Genomic DNA, 16,487 nt, shown 5'->3' on the forward strand with positions numbered 1-16,487 from the left:
TTCCCTTCTGGGGATGGGGGAGGAGGGTTAATAGGGAGCGTCTGCCACCAGTTTCATAGCCTGTCCAGCTTTAAACCGTGACATAGCCCTATGCTCTTCAGAACCTATGTTCTGACAAGCTTTAATAAATTCTGCTATAGTTTTGGAAGAGTTTCTTAGAGGGGCCAAAATTTTTTGACAATCTGCATTTGCATTTTCATAAGCCAATTGTAATAATAGCGTTTCTACTGCATTTTCATCATCGATCTGCCTGCTCAATACAGTTTGTAAACGAACAATAAATGTAACATAGGGCCCTTGAGCTCCTTGCCTGACAGCCACAAAAGAGGGCTGGCATTTCCCTGCCTCCGGAACGCGTTTCAGACACTTTAAAGCCAGTGTAGAGACCTGCTGTAAATGTTGTCGAGATAACCCTGCCTGTGCTTCTGGTGTCGCGTAGCGATTAATTCCCAGATATTCATCTAAGCCTCCTGCTTCCATATTTTCCAGACTGTCCACAGTTTGTACCGTAACAGCCTCCTGGTACTCCGCCAGCCACACTGAATATTGTGCAGGCGTTAAAATCATCTGTAAAAGTGACTTCCAATCATGTGGAGTCATAGTATAGGATTCCCCAGTAACTGTTATTAAATTTAAAGTATAGTTATTTTGCAATCCATAATCTCTCACTGCAGCCCGTACTTCCTTAATCATTTCATAAGTAAGGGACTGATACTCAGGAGAATGATTTGGGCAATAGATTACCGGCATCGCCGTCAGCATTGTAAAAAATCTCCTTTACGAGTGCCTTCCTCTCTACATTTTTCTACTAGCCTTTTGTATTTCATTACACGAGACTCTGGTGTCTTTTCAGAAAAACCAATAGGTGGCACAGCAGACACAGGATACGGAGGAGCTGTTGGCGTTAACTGTGCTCTAGCCGTAGCCGCTGCTGCTACTGCAGCCGGCTGCGAGACCCCCCGCACCGAAGGGACGGCCGCAGCCGTTTCTTTTACCGTTGTTAATGGTTTGTATAAATTGGACTATATCTCTGGATCTGTGAAATCAGGATCGTAAGGATCGTCTGATTCTCTGGAGACTGTTTCATATACAGGCTCCTGTTGCTCCTTCACATCCACCAAGGTGTTAATAGGAGTGGATGCCTGAGATTGCAAATACTCCTCTGCAGGCTGGAGTGCAGAGAGTGCTGTAAAAACAACCCTCCATGTTGCTCCTAAATCCTCTTAGAATATCAGACTGCAACGTGTTCCGTTTTTGTATTTCTACCCCCACTTTCGCCTGGATCTTTGCATCATAAGTCCCTGATACAGGGAACCAGGTACAGTTGTCTTTGATCCATACTAACTGCACCAATTTCACTAATTGGACCTTATAGCCCTGTTCGCGTAATATACTCTGTAATACCTCAGTGTAGAGCTTATGCTCTTGGGAACAAGCCTGTCCCATGTTTATTGTGATCGCGGAACTCACCGATCCCTGTGATTCTCAGCGCGCTATCTCTCGACAAACGTTCGATCACAGAGTCGCCACCGGTTTATTAGTTTTCAACCCTGTTCAGGCAACATTTGCAGTGAGCTGAAAAGAAGACACAGTCTCTGCTGCTCAAGGAAGCATTTATTGTTATTCTACTGCACTATTTAAATGCTACAAGCAGGAGCCGGACTATGCAGTTCAAGATAACATCAACATTTACATGCTTGTCCTGGTTTGGCCTAAACCAGGCCGATTTTCCTTTCGGTGATTTTTGCTTTCAGCTAAGTCTCCTCTAAGTAACTGCACTTTCTGAAACTAACTGCATGTTTTTGCAGACAGTGTCTGCTTCCAGGACTGATAACGCTCGAAGTTTGTAGTTATCACTGAGGCACCGGTAGGGATGTTGTGCAGAAAGGCTCTTGCTGTACTTGTTCTTGAGAGAAACCAAGGTCACTGCTGAATTCCTCATTGCTTACGAGTGAAGAGCCGAAGGGGGGTCGCAGCTGCAGGGGGGAGCGGACAGGGCAGGTGACCCAAAATTGACCAACGAGGGTATTCCATCCCATACACGTCATTCTCAGTATAAAGCGGGGGGATCACGAGGGTCTCGCTCTCTTTCTGCTATGGCCGGTGTCCAGGGAGGACTCCGTCTGTTTTCCTGCTGCCCCCGATCCCGATCCGTGCATTCCTGAATCCAGCTCTCGACCATCGCTAGGCCCAGGCTGGGCCTTCCCGGAGCCTGCCCTGCAGTGCCGGTGGTGATGTGGCTGACTTCAGGGGAGCTCGATCTTGGTTTTGTATATATATTTGTATATATTTGATTATTTCTATTATTATTATTATACTTTTTTTTCATTATTATAGTTTATTAAAATTGTTTTAATTTTCCAACCCAGAAGTCTCTCTCCCTTTTCCCTTTCCCTTTCCCTCTGGGGGGAGGGGGGGGGATAACAGAGGGCATCTGCCGCAGGTTTAATAGCCAGCCCAGCTTTAAACCGTGACAATGCTAAGCACCCATCACCCATCCTGGCAAGAGCCACAGTGTTCTGGGCTCAAAACATCAACCACCATTCTTTATTGTCAGTTCTGTGTTCAGAACTGACCTTCAGCACGTGTTTACTTGTTTCATGCCTCAAAGGGCCCTGTGAACTGGTCATGGTTCCTTTATCTTAAAAGCAAGAACTATTCTCAGTGCAGTGTTCTTAAGAGAATCCTTTGCTCTTTAAGCACAGCTGTTTGCAAGCTGATGGTCTTCCACAAGTACTCTACCTGTATACTTACTCGTGGACGGTAGACAATGCCCTGTGGGAATGGCTGAAGCACTGGAAGAAAAACAACTGGCAGCGCAGAGGAAAACCCATCTGGGCAGCTGAATTATGGCAGGATATTGCTACCTGATTAGAGAAGCTGGTTGTGAAGGTAGGTCACGTAGATGCCCCCGTACCCATGAGTCAAGCCACTGAGGAACAAGAAAACAACCAGCAGGTGGACCAAGCTCCTAAGATTCAAGTGTCCCAAGTAGATCTGGACTGGCAGCATAAAGGTGAATTATGTTTAGCTCGGTGGGCCCATAATACTTCAGGTCATCAGGGTAGAGATGCCATACAGATTGGTCCGTGACCGAGGGGTGGATTTGACCATGGACACCATCGCACAGGTCATCCAGGACTGTGAAACTTGTGCTGCAATTAAACAAGCCAAAAGACTAGAACCCCTGTGTTCTGGAGGATGATGGTTGAAATATAAGTATGGAGGGGCCTGGCAGATTACATCTTGCTTCCACGAACCCTACAAGGCAAGTGCTATGTGCTCATGATGGTGGAAGAAGTACCGGCTGGTTGGAAACATACCCTGTGCCTCATGCCACCTCCCATAACACTGTTATGGGCCTTGAAAAGCAGATTTTGTGGCGACGTGGCACTCCAGAAAGAACTGAGTCAGACAATGGGACTCATTTCCGAAATAGCCTCATAGACACCTGGGCTAAAGAGCATGGTATTGAATGGATATATCACATCCCCTACCATGCACCAGCCACCGGGAAAGTGGAACAATGTAATGGGCTGTTGAAGATGACACTGAAAGCAATGGGTGATGGGACTTTCAAAAACTGGGATGAACACTTAGCAAAGGCCACCTGGTTAGTTAATACCAGGAGATCTATCAACCGGGCTGGTCCTGCTCAATCCAAACTGTTGCGCACCGTAGAGGGGGATGTGAGGGTTGGTGGCCGTCTTGGGAATAGTGACTATGAAATGTTAGAGTTTTCGATAGTGGGGGAAGTAAGGAGGGGCAAGAGCAGAACTTCTGCCTTAGATTTCTGCCGGGTAGACTTTAGCCTATTTAAGAGGTTGGTGGACAGAGTCCCTTGGGAGTCGGTCCTGAAGGGCAAAGGAGTCCAGGAAGGCTGGACATGCTTCAAAAGGGAATTGCTAAATATTCAGGAGCAGGCTGTCCCAGTCTGTAGGAAGACAAGCCGTCGGGGAAAAAGACCGGCCTGGTTAAACAGGGAACTTAGGCTAGAACTTAAGGAAAAAAAGAGAGCCTACTTGCTCTGGAAGAAGGGTCAGGTAACTTGGGAGGTCTATAGGGACGTTGCCAGGTCATGCAGGGAGAAGATTAGAAGGGCTAAAGCTCAATTAGAGCTTGATTTGGCTGCTACGGTCAAAGATAACAAAAAAAGCTTTTACAAATACATCAACAGCAAAAGGAGGGTCAAGGAGAGCCTCCACCACTTGCTGAATGAGGAGGGTAGTGTAGTGTCAGGGGATGAGGAAAAGGCAGAGGTGCTCAATGCCTTCTTTGCCTCGGTCTTTAATGTCAAGACCAGTTGTCCTCAGGAGACTCAGCCCCCAGAGCCTGAAATTAGGAACAGGGGGCTGTGTAAACCTCCCGTAATCCAGGAGGAGACGGTTAGTGACCTGCTGTGGCAATTGGACACCCACAAGGCTATGGGCCCAGATGGGATTCACCCCAGAGTAATGAAGGAACTGGCAAATGAACTTGCCAAACCACTCTCTATTATCTACCGGCAGTCCTGGTTAACTGGAGAAGTTCCAGCTGACTGGAAATTAGCAAATGTAACGCCCATCTACAAGAAGGGTCAGAAGGATGATCCAGGGAACTATAGGCCTGTCAGCCTGACCTCGATGCCAGGCAAGGTGATGGAACAGATCATCCTGAGTGCCATTACACGGCACATGCAGGACAATCGGGGCATTGGGGCCAGCCAACATGGATTCATGAAAGGCAGGTCCTGCTCGACCAACCTGGTCTCCTTCTATGACCAAGTGACCCGCTTAGTAGATGAGGGCAGGGCTTTGGATGTAGTCTATCTAGACTTCAGTAAGGCATTCGACACTGTCTCCCACAGCATCCTCCTGGACAAACTGGCTGCCCGGGGCTTGGATGGGTGGACTCTTAAATGGGTTAAAAACTGGCTGGATGGCCGAGCCCAGAGAGTGGTGGTGAATGGGGCAAAGTCCAACTGGCAGCCAGTCACTAGCGGTGTTCCCCAGGGCTCAGTTCTGGGGCCAGTGCTGTTCAATATCTTTATAGATGATCTAGACGTAGGGATTGAGTGCACCCTCAGCAAAGTTGCAGATGACACCAAGCTGGGTGGGAGTGTCGATCTGCTGGAGGGTAGGAAGGCCCTACAGAGGGATCTGGACAGGTTAGATAGATGGGCCGAGACCAACGGCATGAGGTTCAACAAGAACAAGTGCCGGATCTTACACTTTGGCCACAACAACCCCATGCAGCGCTACAGGCTGGGGGAAGAGTGGTTAGAAAGCGGCCCGGTGGAAAGAGACCTGGGGGTGCTGATCGACAGCTGGCTAAACATGAGCCAGCAGTGTGCCCAGGTGGCCAAGAAGGCCAAGAAGGCCAATGGCATCCTGGCCTCTATTAGGAATAGTGTAGCCAGCTGGTCTAGGGAATTGATCGTCCCTCTGTACTTGGCACTGGTGAGGCCGCACCTTGAGTACTGTGTTCAGTTCTGGGCCCCGCACTTCAAGAAAGATGTTGAGGTGTTGGAGCGAGTCCAGAGGAGAGCGACCAAGCTGGTGAAGGGTCTGGAGGGTATGACCTATGAGGAACGGCTGAGGGAGCTGGGGTTGTTTAGCCTGGAGAAGAGGAGGCTCAGAGGTGACCTTATTGCAGCCTACACCTACCTGAAGGGAGGTTGTAGTGAAGTGGGAGTCGGCCTCTTCTCCCAGGTAACTAGCGATAGGACAAGAGGACATAGCCTCAAGCTTCGCCAGGGGAGGTTCAGGTTGGACATTAGGAAGAATTTCTTTTCAGAAAGGGTTATTAGACATTGGAATGGGCTGCCCAGGGAGGTGGTGGAGTCACCATCTCTGGATGTGTTTAAGAAAAGACTGGACATGGCACTTAGTGCCATGGTCTAGTTGACATGGTGGTGTCAGGGCAACAGTTGGACTCGATGATCCCTGAGGTCTCTTCCAACCTGGTTGATTCTGTGATTCTGTGGTTGATTCTGTGATTCTGTGGGATAAAGTCCCTGTGGTTCATGCAAGAAATATATTGGGGAAAACAGTTTGGATTACTCCTGCCTCGAGCTAAGGCAAACCTATGCGTGGAATTGCTTTTGCTCAAGGACCTGGGTGCACGTGGTGGATGATGCAGGAGGATGGGGAAGTTAAATGTGTACCCCAAGGAGATTTGATTCTGGGCGAGAATAGCCCATAACTTGAACTGTATGATGCTAAGTGTAATTTATTATAGTAAGAATCACCCCAGACCATGAACATGGGTTGCACCAGGTACACCATCTGCAAGATCAAGATGCAACACATCATTCTGCTGTGCCCAACTTCACCAGTCCATCACACCGCATTGAGGCCTGGTCCCAATCTGCCAGCTGAGTGAATCCCACACCAATGTTTTTCCTGCCCTGAGACACCATTATGAGAAATGGAACCCGAGGATGTGGATTGAATTGATTCAATGGACTTCTTGGAAAGATAGCCCATGGACTGAAGAGAATATCTGTGTGTATTTATGTTGAGGGATGGGGAAAATAGTAGTGACTTGATATAAATGATATAGAATAAGGGGTGGAATCCTGTCCTGGTTTCTTTGGGATTTGGTTTCAGTTTGTGGCCAGCCATGATGATCAGGGCCATTAGCAGCTAAATGCAGGACAGCTTCTCTTTTCCTTCTCCCCTTTGGGGAAAGAAAGGTTAATAGAGAGTGTCTGTTGGCTGCTTAACAGCCTGCCCAGGCTTAAATGGTGACAGGCAGTTCAGCAACTAATTAAAACTTAAGCTTTACTAGGATTCACAAGCTAGCTGTTCTACTTGTCTTGCCTCCAGGCTTCACCTAAAAGGTGTCTTCTTTTCATGTGCAATAGACAGAGTTCTACACAAATCATCATCTTGTTTCTCGTTCATGGTTAGAGCACTCACCTATGGCAATTAGGATACAATTCCTTTCTAACCTCCTAAAAGAGACTGCCTTAGTTGGTAGGCAGTAAGGTACTCTGGAATGAGGGCATTCACATTTCTTCCTGGAGCGGTTGTCAATTTTGTATAGAAAAATGACAGCAGAGGCAGAGAAAGAGTAAGTGCGAGCATGACACGGGAAGCTTAATGACAGAAAAGACTGAGGCCCAGAGTCTTTTTCACTAAATAACTTCTGTTTTTATTCTAAATATGCAGTAGAACAGGAACTAGAACCTGTCATTATTGACCATGATGGTTTGAAAAGGAAACATGATTCCTTTACCATTGCTTAATCTTTTTGAAAGATGAGAATTGGTGGTCATACTTCAGAAACATACTTGCAGTCATGAATACTGAACAGATGGAACTGGTCCCTTGCATGCCAGTTGGGATGCCAAAGTCACAGCATTTGGTCTATGAGACTCATCCTTCTCCTCAGCCTTTCACCTACAGGTAAAGAGGGTGACTTCCTTGTTGGAGGGCTGCCTTTTACAGACCCCACTCCTGAGCACCTAAGGCCATATCAGTAGCTTTCAGACAGATACACCCATGTTGTCATCAGCTCTGTTAACATAGTACTGTTGAGGAATACCTTACAGAGGCACCATGATGATTATGTGCACGTGGGACCAGCTAACTTTGGTGCAGCATCACCCAAATCCTGTGATATTGCTTCTAGACCCTAGCCAGCAAGGCCGTGCCACTTACCAGGTCAGGGAATTTTTGCACTGCATTTCATTGCCTCCCAGGTAGACATGTCCTAACTTGCTCTATATGTTTCATAATAAGCCAAAGAACCTCATGTGGACTTTGTAAATTCCATTAAATACTTGGCAGGAAGGTGGTGTAAAAAAATAGATACTGATTGGCATGCAGCAACAGATGAAACTTGGATGTCTGGAAGGATTATGACCCTCCCCTCAGCACCTATCATGCCTCATTCCTGACAGGGACAATGAATGGGACATAATTCTACATGCAATGCCATGATTCTCTGTGTTTACATAAACACTGGAACTGTGGAGTTTAATGTGAACTGAATTCTAAATTTGCCAAGTTTTTAACTCTGCTTCTTTGCACGCTTAAATGTCCATCTCTAGTAGGACGGCATTAGTCTCTGGGAGAGGTAGTGGCCAGGTAGAGCAGTAACTACTTCAGCTGTCCCATGTAGCTGGCTGCTACATGTAAAGCAAAACTTCCAATAGTGAGTGCCTACTTTGTCCTGATAAGTCCAGCCCTTAGATATCTGACCGAGCTAATGAATGACTTTTCAAAGCTGAACTCAAACTCAGATACTAGATGCTCAGTCACCAAGGGGAGCGGCTCCAGTGCCGGCACGATCTGCAGCGGAGTGCTAGCAGCGGAGTGCTCTAGCACGGTGCATAGGGGGCTTTCCCAAACCGGGGGAACCTCAGAGGGAGCCGAGAGAGCCACCAGGAGCCTGCAGCTCACACCACAGCAGCTGACAAGACCTGGGCAGGGCCAGGAGCAACAGCGGCCAAGCCCCTCCCCCCCCCCCCCATATAAAAGAAGCCCTTAGGGAACACGGTGAACAGGGTGGGTAAACAGGGTGTGGCATGTCAGCAAGGGTGTGGTGTGGCAGTTTATGTGAAAGGACATGCAGGGAGGATGCTGAAGCTCTGCCCACTCGACCAGGGAACAACGGTATCCACCTGGCAGAGACCCATGGCCTCTCTAAGGTCTGCACCCGCCACAGCTGACACAACTTCCCAGACAGAGCTCCAGTGGGAACATGCTGCCACCCAGGTGTCAGGCTGCAGGAAGTGCCCTGCTCTTACATCAGTACTGGAAAGCAGTAGTGAGCACATCTGTGGGAGGTGCACCCAGGCAGAGGAACTGCTCCGCTTAGTGATAGAGCTCTGGGAGGAGGAGAGCAAGTTGAGGAGTATCAGGGAGTGTGAGAGAGAGAGAGAGAGAGAGAGACTATGGGAATCACACCCTACCTTCCCTGGGACAGGCCCGACAGGCAGACAAGGCACGTGACAAGGGGCATTCCCTATCCTATCTCCGCCTGACTGAACACAGTGACTTAAGGGATAAGGGGCAATGGCAACGGCAACAAGTTCGTGCCTGGCGCAGCAGGCGCATCTCCTCCATGACTGCCCCAACTTCCCAGGTGCCCTTGCATAATAGGTATGAAGCTCTGCAAGGGGGCCAGGACAGTAATGAGGAGGATGGCTCAGCTAGCTTGGAGGTGTTGCTGAGGTTAAGTTGACCTAAGCCCTGCATCAAAACAGCATCCATAAAGAAAAAAAGACAGGTCATTGTCATAGGAGACTCCCTTCTGAGGGGAACAGAAGGCCTGATATGCAGACTAGACCCACTTCAGAGGGAAGTCTGCTGCCTCCCTGGGACCCAGGTTAAAGATGTGAAGAGAAAGCTTCCTGCCCTGGTAAGGCCCTCAGATTATTATCCATTACTGATTTTTCAGGCTGGCAGCGAGGAAGTAGCTACAAAAAGTCAGAGGGCAATTAAGGGAGACTTCAGGGCCTTGGGTCAACTGGTTAAGGTATCAGGAGCACAAGTAGTAGTCTCCTCTATCCCTCCAGTTGCAGGGAATGATGAAGGCAGAAACAAGAAGAGCCAGCAGATCAATACCTGGCTCCAAAACTGGTGTCACCAGCACAGTTTTGCTTTTTTCAATTATAGGTCAATCCACACGACATCAGGCCTGCTGGTGGCAGATGGGGTACACATGTTTCAAAGTGGGAAAAGGATCTTTGTGGAGGAGTTAGCAGGGCTCATATAAAGAGCTTTAAACTAATATTGAAGGAGGAAGAGGACTGTGTGAGCTGACACAATCAGGATGCAGCAACAACCACAAAACCACGGATAAAATGCAAAGAGCAAATTTATTCCCGTTACCTCGCAAACCGGGGGATCTCCGAAGCAGCACCCGGGGCAAAGGCACGCAAGCGGGGACGCAGGCACTATGGAGCTCGGTTCCTGCTAGAGAGAGAGCAAGAGATTCCGGGCCTGCTGCCTTCGCCTGTATATTAGGGGTTTCTTGCAGGTGGTAGTTTTCCACTGTGCTTGGATCTTTCTCACAGCAGGGCAGGAATCTCAGGCATGAACAATTAGGTGCCCCTGAGTCTTATCACAGGCCTATGTTATCTGAATGCAGATGTTCTACTTGTCCAGCACACAAGACTAAACAACAGTTACTAGTATGATATATGTGTTTTTCGACACCCCAGGTGCAAGTCACTTGAGCGTGTTTACAATCCTCCTTGCCAATCTTCCGTTATATTCCCACCTTCCACCCCCTCGCTCAAGAGACCACTTCTCCTGGGGAGTGCAAAGCTGGACGCGTACATTTGGGCTTGTGGGGTGTAGAACAGAGTAATATACAGAGGCACGCAATAAATACATATAGAAAAAGGAGTAAAGATATATATCTATACAATAATACTGTGAATCAGGTGTCCCATTCATCCTGTCAGGGAATGAAACCACTCAGCCAGCCAGGCACCATCAGTAGATTGTTCCATTGGATGCTGGAAGTCTTGGAGATGTTGAATGTTGTCCTCTATGCTGGCTGATTCATCAGTGATGTTGAAGCAGCATTTATGGTGTTGGAGGAGGAAATAGTCCATCGTCAATCAATGTTGTAATGTTCATTGGCATACAGTTGTTACCTACTCAGAAAAAATAGCAAATGAAAAACATTAATATCACAATCACTTAGCATAATATAATTGCATAAGACAGCTACTGGCATGCTAATGAAACACATTGTTAAAAGATCTGCAGCTGTTGATCTTCCCTTAATATAAAAAGCAGATGAGTTAGTTACACCAAATCTAAGTATTTACATGTTGGCCTTGCAGAAATGTATCCAGGGCATGTGCTTTTTTCAGATTGAACTTCAATTCGATGTTGGATTTGCGACACCAATAACACCGTTCCAATGCTATCTCCTCTAGATAAGGTACAGGTATTCGTTGAAGATACCTGAAATACAAGAACTCGAGAATCCAATATCAACAAAAGATGTAAAATAAGAGGAGAAGTACATGCCAATCTATTCCCAAAAATTGTATGGTAGTACTAGGGCCCTGTATTTTCTTTGAATTAATTGCCCAGCCTTGCTCCTGTAAATGCACTTTCAGTGATTCAGCAGCTGCTGCGATTTCTTATTGTGACTCTGCCATAATCAATAGATTATCAATATAATGATAAACAGTAACAGTACCTGACCATAGGGCAACATCAGCTGCTATCATTTGGTGGCAGATGGAGGGACTGTGTTTGTATCCCTGAGGCAAAACTTGGAAAGTATATTGCTTTTGTTGCCAGGTAAAGGCAAACTGGTCTTGGCTTTCTGAAGCAACGAGTAGCGAAAAGAAAGCATTAGCAAGGTCTATCACCACTTTCCAGGGTTGTAAATTTTGCTGATTTTTTTATAAGAGTAACCGTGTCTGGTACTGTAACTGCATGGGGGGGTGGGGGGTGACTTTATTCAATTCTCTGTAATCTATAGTCATTCTCCAAGTGCCATCTGCTTTTTGAACAGGCCAAATAGGATTATTAAAAGCAGTCATAGTTTCCCTAACGATTCCCACTTATTGAAGTGCCTGAATGGTTTGGGTAATTTCCTTCTCCCCCCCCGGAATACGATACTGTTTTACGGTTATCACCTTGGCAGGCACAGGCAGCACAACGGGATCCCACTGCGGGAATGCACGCAAGACAGTTATAGATCGAATAGCAAATCCTGCTTGCGAAGTTCCAAAGCAGAAGCAACCATTTAAAGTTTCAACTGTTCGTCCTGTCAACATATCAATACTCAAGAAATATTCTTTAATTGGGGCAATTAACACGGTCACAGTAGATGGTGTAGCATTTTCTATTGTTAAGGTCACCTTAGCTTGGAGGGCGGGGGTCAGATTTCCCCCCAGTCCACAGATCTGTGATGTGGCATCTTTATTATTAACAATACTATGCAATACAGTAACTTCAGCTCCAGTATTCACCAGAGCTAATACATGTAACCCCCCCCGGCCCCGCAAGACTGCCACTTTATAGTTAAAGGAACAGAAGGGTGTCGGTCCCCCCACAGTAAGAGGCTACAGTGGCGGTGATTTTGGGGGACCTACCAAACCTTCAGCAACGGCGGCAGTGGTGGCGGCAGTGGCGGCGGCAGCGGCTGAGGTTGGTGCGGGGAGAGATCGGGCCGTGGCGGGCGGGCGGTTTCCGTGCGGTTTCCGTGCTCGGGGGGGGGGGGGCCTGGAGCACCAGCCCGAGACCCGCCTGGACCCGGAAGTTCCCGGCAACGAATCAGGAGAGGAGGGGGCGTAGCCGGAGGCACCGCGGGAGATTTAAACGCGGTGAAACCATAACAAACAGCCAGTCGGCAATGGCAGCGGCGGCGGCGGCAGCGGCTGAGGTTGCTGCAGGGAGAGATCGGGCCGTGGCGGGCGGGCGGTTTCCGTGCGGTTTCCATGCTCGGGGGGGCCCGGAGCAGCAGCCCGAGACCCGCCTGGACCCGGAAGTTCCCGGCAACGAATCAGGAGAGGAGGGGGCGTAGCACCACCCCCTGTGATCGGGTGATAAAGAGCCTCTGGGTGGACAGGGACAGTCCCTGCCCAGAGGGGAGAGGGGGAGTCAGCAGTGACTGTGTGAGTCATCAGTGACTAGGTGTGTCCCGGGGCAGGGGAGGGCACAGCCCCAGGGGCGTGGCAGTTTGCGCAGCAGTTCTCGCAGGCAGGGCGGCGAGCAGGGTAGGCGGGCAGGCAGGTATGGTTTCCACTCGGCGGGGCCCTAAGTCCCTTGCGGGTGCCAGAAAAGACATGGCAACCCAAACGGACCTGCTGCGGAAGCATGCGGAGGTGCAGGTGGCAGGCTGCAGGGAGTGCCAGAGCCTGGCCCTGGCACTCGAGGGTAACGGAGACCTCACCTGTGTGAGGTGCGAACAGGTCGACGACCTGATCTCCTTGGTGGCCCAGCTCAAGGAGAAGGTGGAAAGGTTAAGGAGTGCAAGAGTGTTGTGAAACATGTGCCGCAATTAAGCAAGCCAAACGGTTAAAACCTTTGTGGTATGGGGGACGGTGGTTGAAATATAAATATGGGGAGGCCTGGCAAATTGACTACATCACACTCCCTCAAACCCGCCAGGGTAAATGTTATGTGCTTACCATGGTGGAGGCAACCACCGGATGGTTGGAAACATACTCTGTGCCCCATGCCACTGCCCGGAACACTATCCTGGGCCTTGAAAAGCAAATCTTGTGGCGACATGGCACACCAGAGAGAATTGAGTCGGACAATGGGACTCATTTCAAAAACAGTCTCAAAGATAACTGGGCCAAAGAGCATGGCATCGAGTGGGTATATCACATCCCCCTATCATGCACCAGCATCTGGGAAAGTTGAACGGCATAATGGGCTGTTAAAAACTACCCTGAAAGCAATGGGGGGTGGAACCTTTAAAAACTGGGATAAGCATTTGGCACAAGCTACCTGGCTAGTTAACACCAGAGGATCTATCAACCGAGCTGGCCCTGCTCAGTCAGACCTTTTACATACAGTAGAAGGGGATAAAGTCCCTGTGGTGCATGAAAGGAATCTGTTGGGAAAAACTGTCTGGGTTCTTCCTGCTATGGGCAAAGGTAAACCCATTCATGGGATTGCTTTTGCTCAAGGACCTGGATGTACTTGGTGGGTGATGCTGCAGGATGGTGGAGTCCGATGTGTCCCTGAAGGTGATCTGATCTTGGGTGAGAATACTTAATTCTGAACTGCATGATGTTAATTGCTGCATAATACTAACAGTGTTCATAAGTGTCTTTCAGGTTGAAGCAGTGGTGATGAGACCGGAGCTAGCTGCAAGTGGCATCCAGTAACCTCCTCGAGACTGACATCTTTAACCTGCAACCCGTGGGCACGAACTGTGACAAAGCTCATACCATCTCTCCTACCCTGGGAGACTCCTAGCCAGATGGAAACCCACAATCCTGAACTAAATGAACTTGATGAACTTTTTTTTGTATAGAGATGAATCATAAACTAATGTTATCTGTATATATTTTAAAATGAAAAGTTAGTGGTGATTTGAGTATGACGTGAATGGTATGGAATAAGGGGTGGAATGTCCTGGTTTGGCCTAAACCAGGCCGATTTTCCTTTCAGTGATTTTTACTTTCAGCTAAGTCTCCTCTAAGTAACTGCACTTTCTGAAACTAACTGCATGTTTTCGCAGACAGTGTCTGCTTCCAGGACTGATAACGCTCGAAGTTTGTAGTTATCACTGAGGCACCGGTAGGGATGTTGCGCAGAAAGGCTCTTGCTGTACTTGTTCTTGAGAGAAACCAAGGTCACTGCTGAATTCCTCACTGCTTACGAGTGAAGAGCTGAAGGGGGGTCGCAGCTGCAGGGGGGAGCGGACAGGGCAGGTGACCCAAAATTGACCAACGAGGGTATTCCATCCCATACACGTCATTCTCAGTATAAAGCGGGGGGATCATGAGGGTCTCGCTCTCTTTCTGCTATGGCCGGTGTCCAAGGAGGACTCCGTCTGTTTTCCTGCTGCCCCCGATCCCGATCCGTGCATTCCTGAATCCAGCTCTCGACCGTCGCTAGGCCCAGGCTGGGCCTTCCCGGAGCCTGCCCTGCAGTGCCGGTGGTGACGTGGCTGACTTCAGGGGAGCTCAATGTTGGGTTTGTATATACATTTGTATATATTTGATTATTTCTATTATTATTATTATACTTTTTTTTCATTATTATAGTTTATTAAAACTGTTTTAATTTTCCAACCCAGAAGTCTCTCTCCCTTTTCCCTTTCCCTTTCCCTCTGGGGGGAGGGGGGGGGATAACAGAGGGCATCTGCCGCAGGTTTAATAGCCAGCCCAGCTTTAAACTGTGACAGGTATACACCCTATCCCCACCTGTATTTATTCCGAAGGGCCAAAAGATTGCTCAGTTAGTTCCCTTTAAGGGCTGTGTTCCGAACGCAGAAAACAAAGACAGGGGGGAGGGTTGTTTCGGATCGACGGGACAAGCATTGGTTAATCTTGCTATTGACATCACTAGAAACCAACCGCGTGAAAGAGTAACATTGCGGAATCAGAATGGGGAAGAAAGACAGATCTCTATGCTAATCGATACAGGAGCCGATGTTACGGTCATTGCACAGCAACACTGGCCGTCTGCTTGGCCTGTGCAAGCGGCTCCAGTAACGATAGCAGGAGTTGGAGGCTGTACTTTGCCAATGATGAGTCAACAACCGGTACAGCTGCAATTTGCAGACGGAGCCTGTGTAAACGTTAGACCCTATGTCATGAAAGTGCCAGTATCGCTTGTGGGACGAGATGTCTTAACACAATTAGGTGCACGATTGATAACGCCTTTTTAGGAGCGGTCACTGAAAAAGGGCCTGTCCTACCTTTAAAATGGAAATCAGAAACACCGGTATGGGTGGATCAGTGGCCGCTTAGATCAGACAGGCTGGAACAGATTGAATTGTTAGTCCAAGAACAGCTAGAAGCAGGTCATATCAGACCGTCCACAAGCCCTTACAATACTCCAATTTTCACGATTCCGAAAAAATCAGGCAAATGGCGATTGCTTCATGATTTGCGGGCCATAAACGATGTTATGGAAGATATGGGAGCATTACAACCTGGACTACCCACTCCTACCATGATTCCAGAAGGTTGGCAAATTTTAGTAATTGATCTAAAAGATTGTTTTTTCACGATATTTTTACATGACAGAGATTGTGCCAAATTTGCGTTCACAGTTCCAAGTATTAACAAGCAGGAACCTGCTAAAAGGTATGAGTGGATAGTCTTACCTCAGGGTATGAAAAATTCTCCTACATTATGTCAATTATATGTTGCATGGGCCTTACAACCTTTTCGTCAAAAGTTTCCTAATCTTTTGATTTATCATTATATGGATGATATTCTGATTGCTGGACAGGATTTAAAGGTGGAATTTGTGTTACCATTGTTAGAAAAAATGCTAAAACAGCGAGGACTGAAAATTGCCCCTGAAAAAATACAAAGATCAGAGCCTTGGAGATACTTAGGCTGGGAGGTAACTAAGCAAACCATTCGACCTCAAAAAATCTCCCTGAAAGTTGATATATCCACATTGGCTGATGCTCAGAAATTGTTAGGAGAATTACAGTGGGTTCGTAATACTTGTGCCATTACAAATGATGATATTGCACCGTTAATGCCATTTCTTGGACAAAACCCTGATGTCACTGTGAACCGTACTCTCACTGCAGACCAACAAGCAGCTATAAACAAAATTGCACACAAGGTGGCTACACAGGACGTGGCTCGAATTACTGCGAATGAGCCACTCTCAGCAATTATAGCAAATACATCAATGGAAAATAAGCATTTGAAAGCATTAATAGTTCAGTTAAAACCAACTCTCAGAATTATTGAATGGGTTTTTCCACCTTTTCATCCTAAAACAACAATTTGTACCAGAGTGGAAGCAATAGCACAATTGCTTGTCAAAGTGCGTAAAAGAATTACAGACATTACTGGCTTAGACTCAGATGTTATC

This window comes from Nyctibius grandis, chromosome W (assembly GCF_013368605.1).
Source record: "Nyctibius grandis isolate bNycGra1 chromosome W, bNycGra1.pri, whole genome shotgun sequence".
Lineage (NCBI taxonomy): Eukaryota > Metazoa > Chordata > Aves > Nyctibiiformes > Nyctibiidae > Nyctibius > Nyctibius grandis.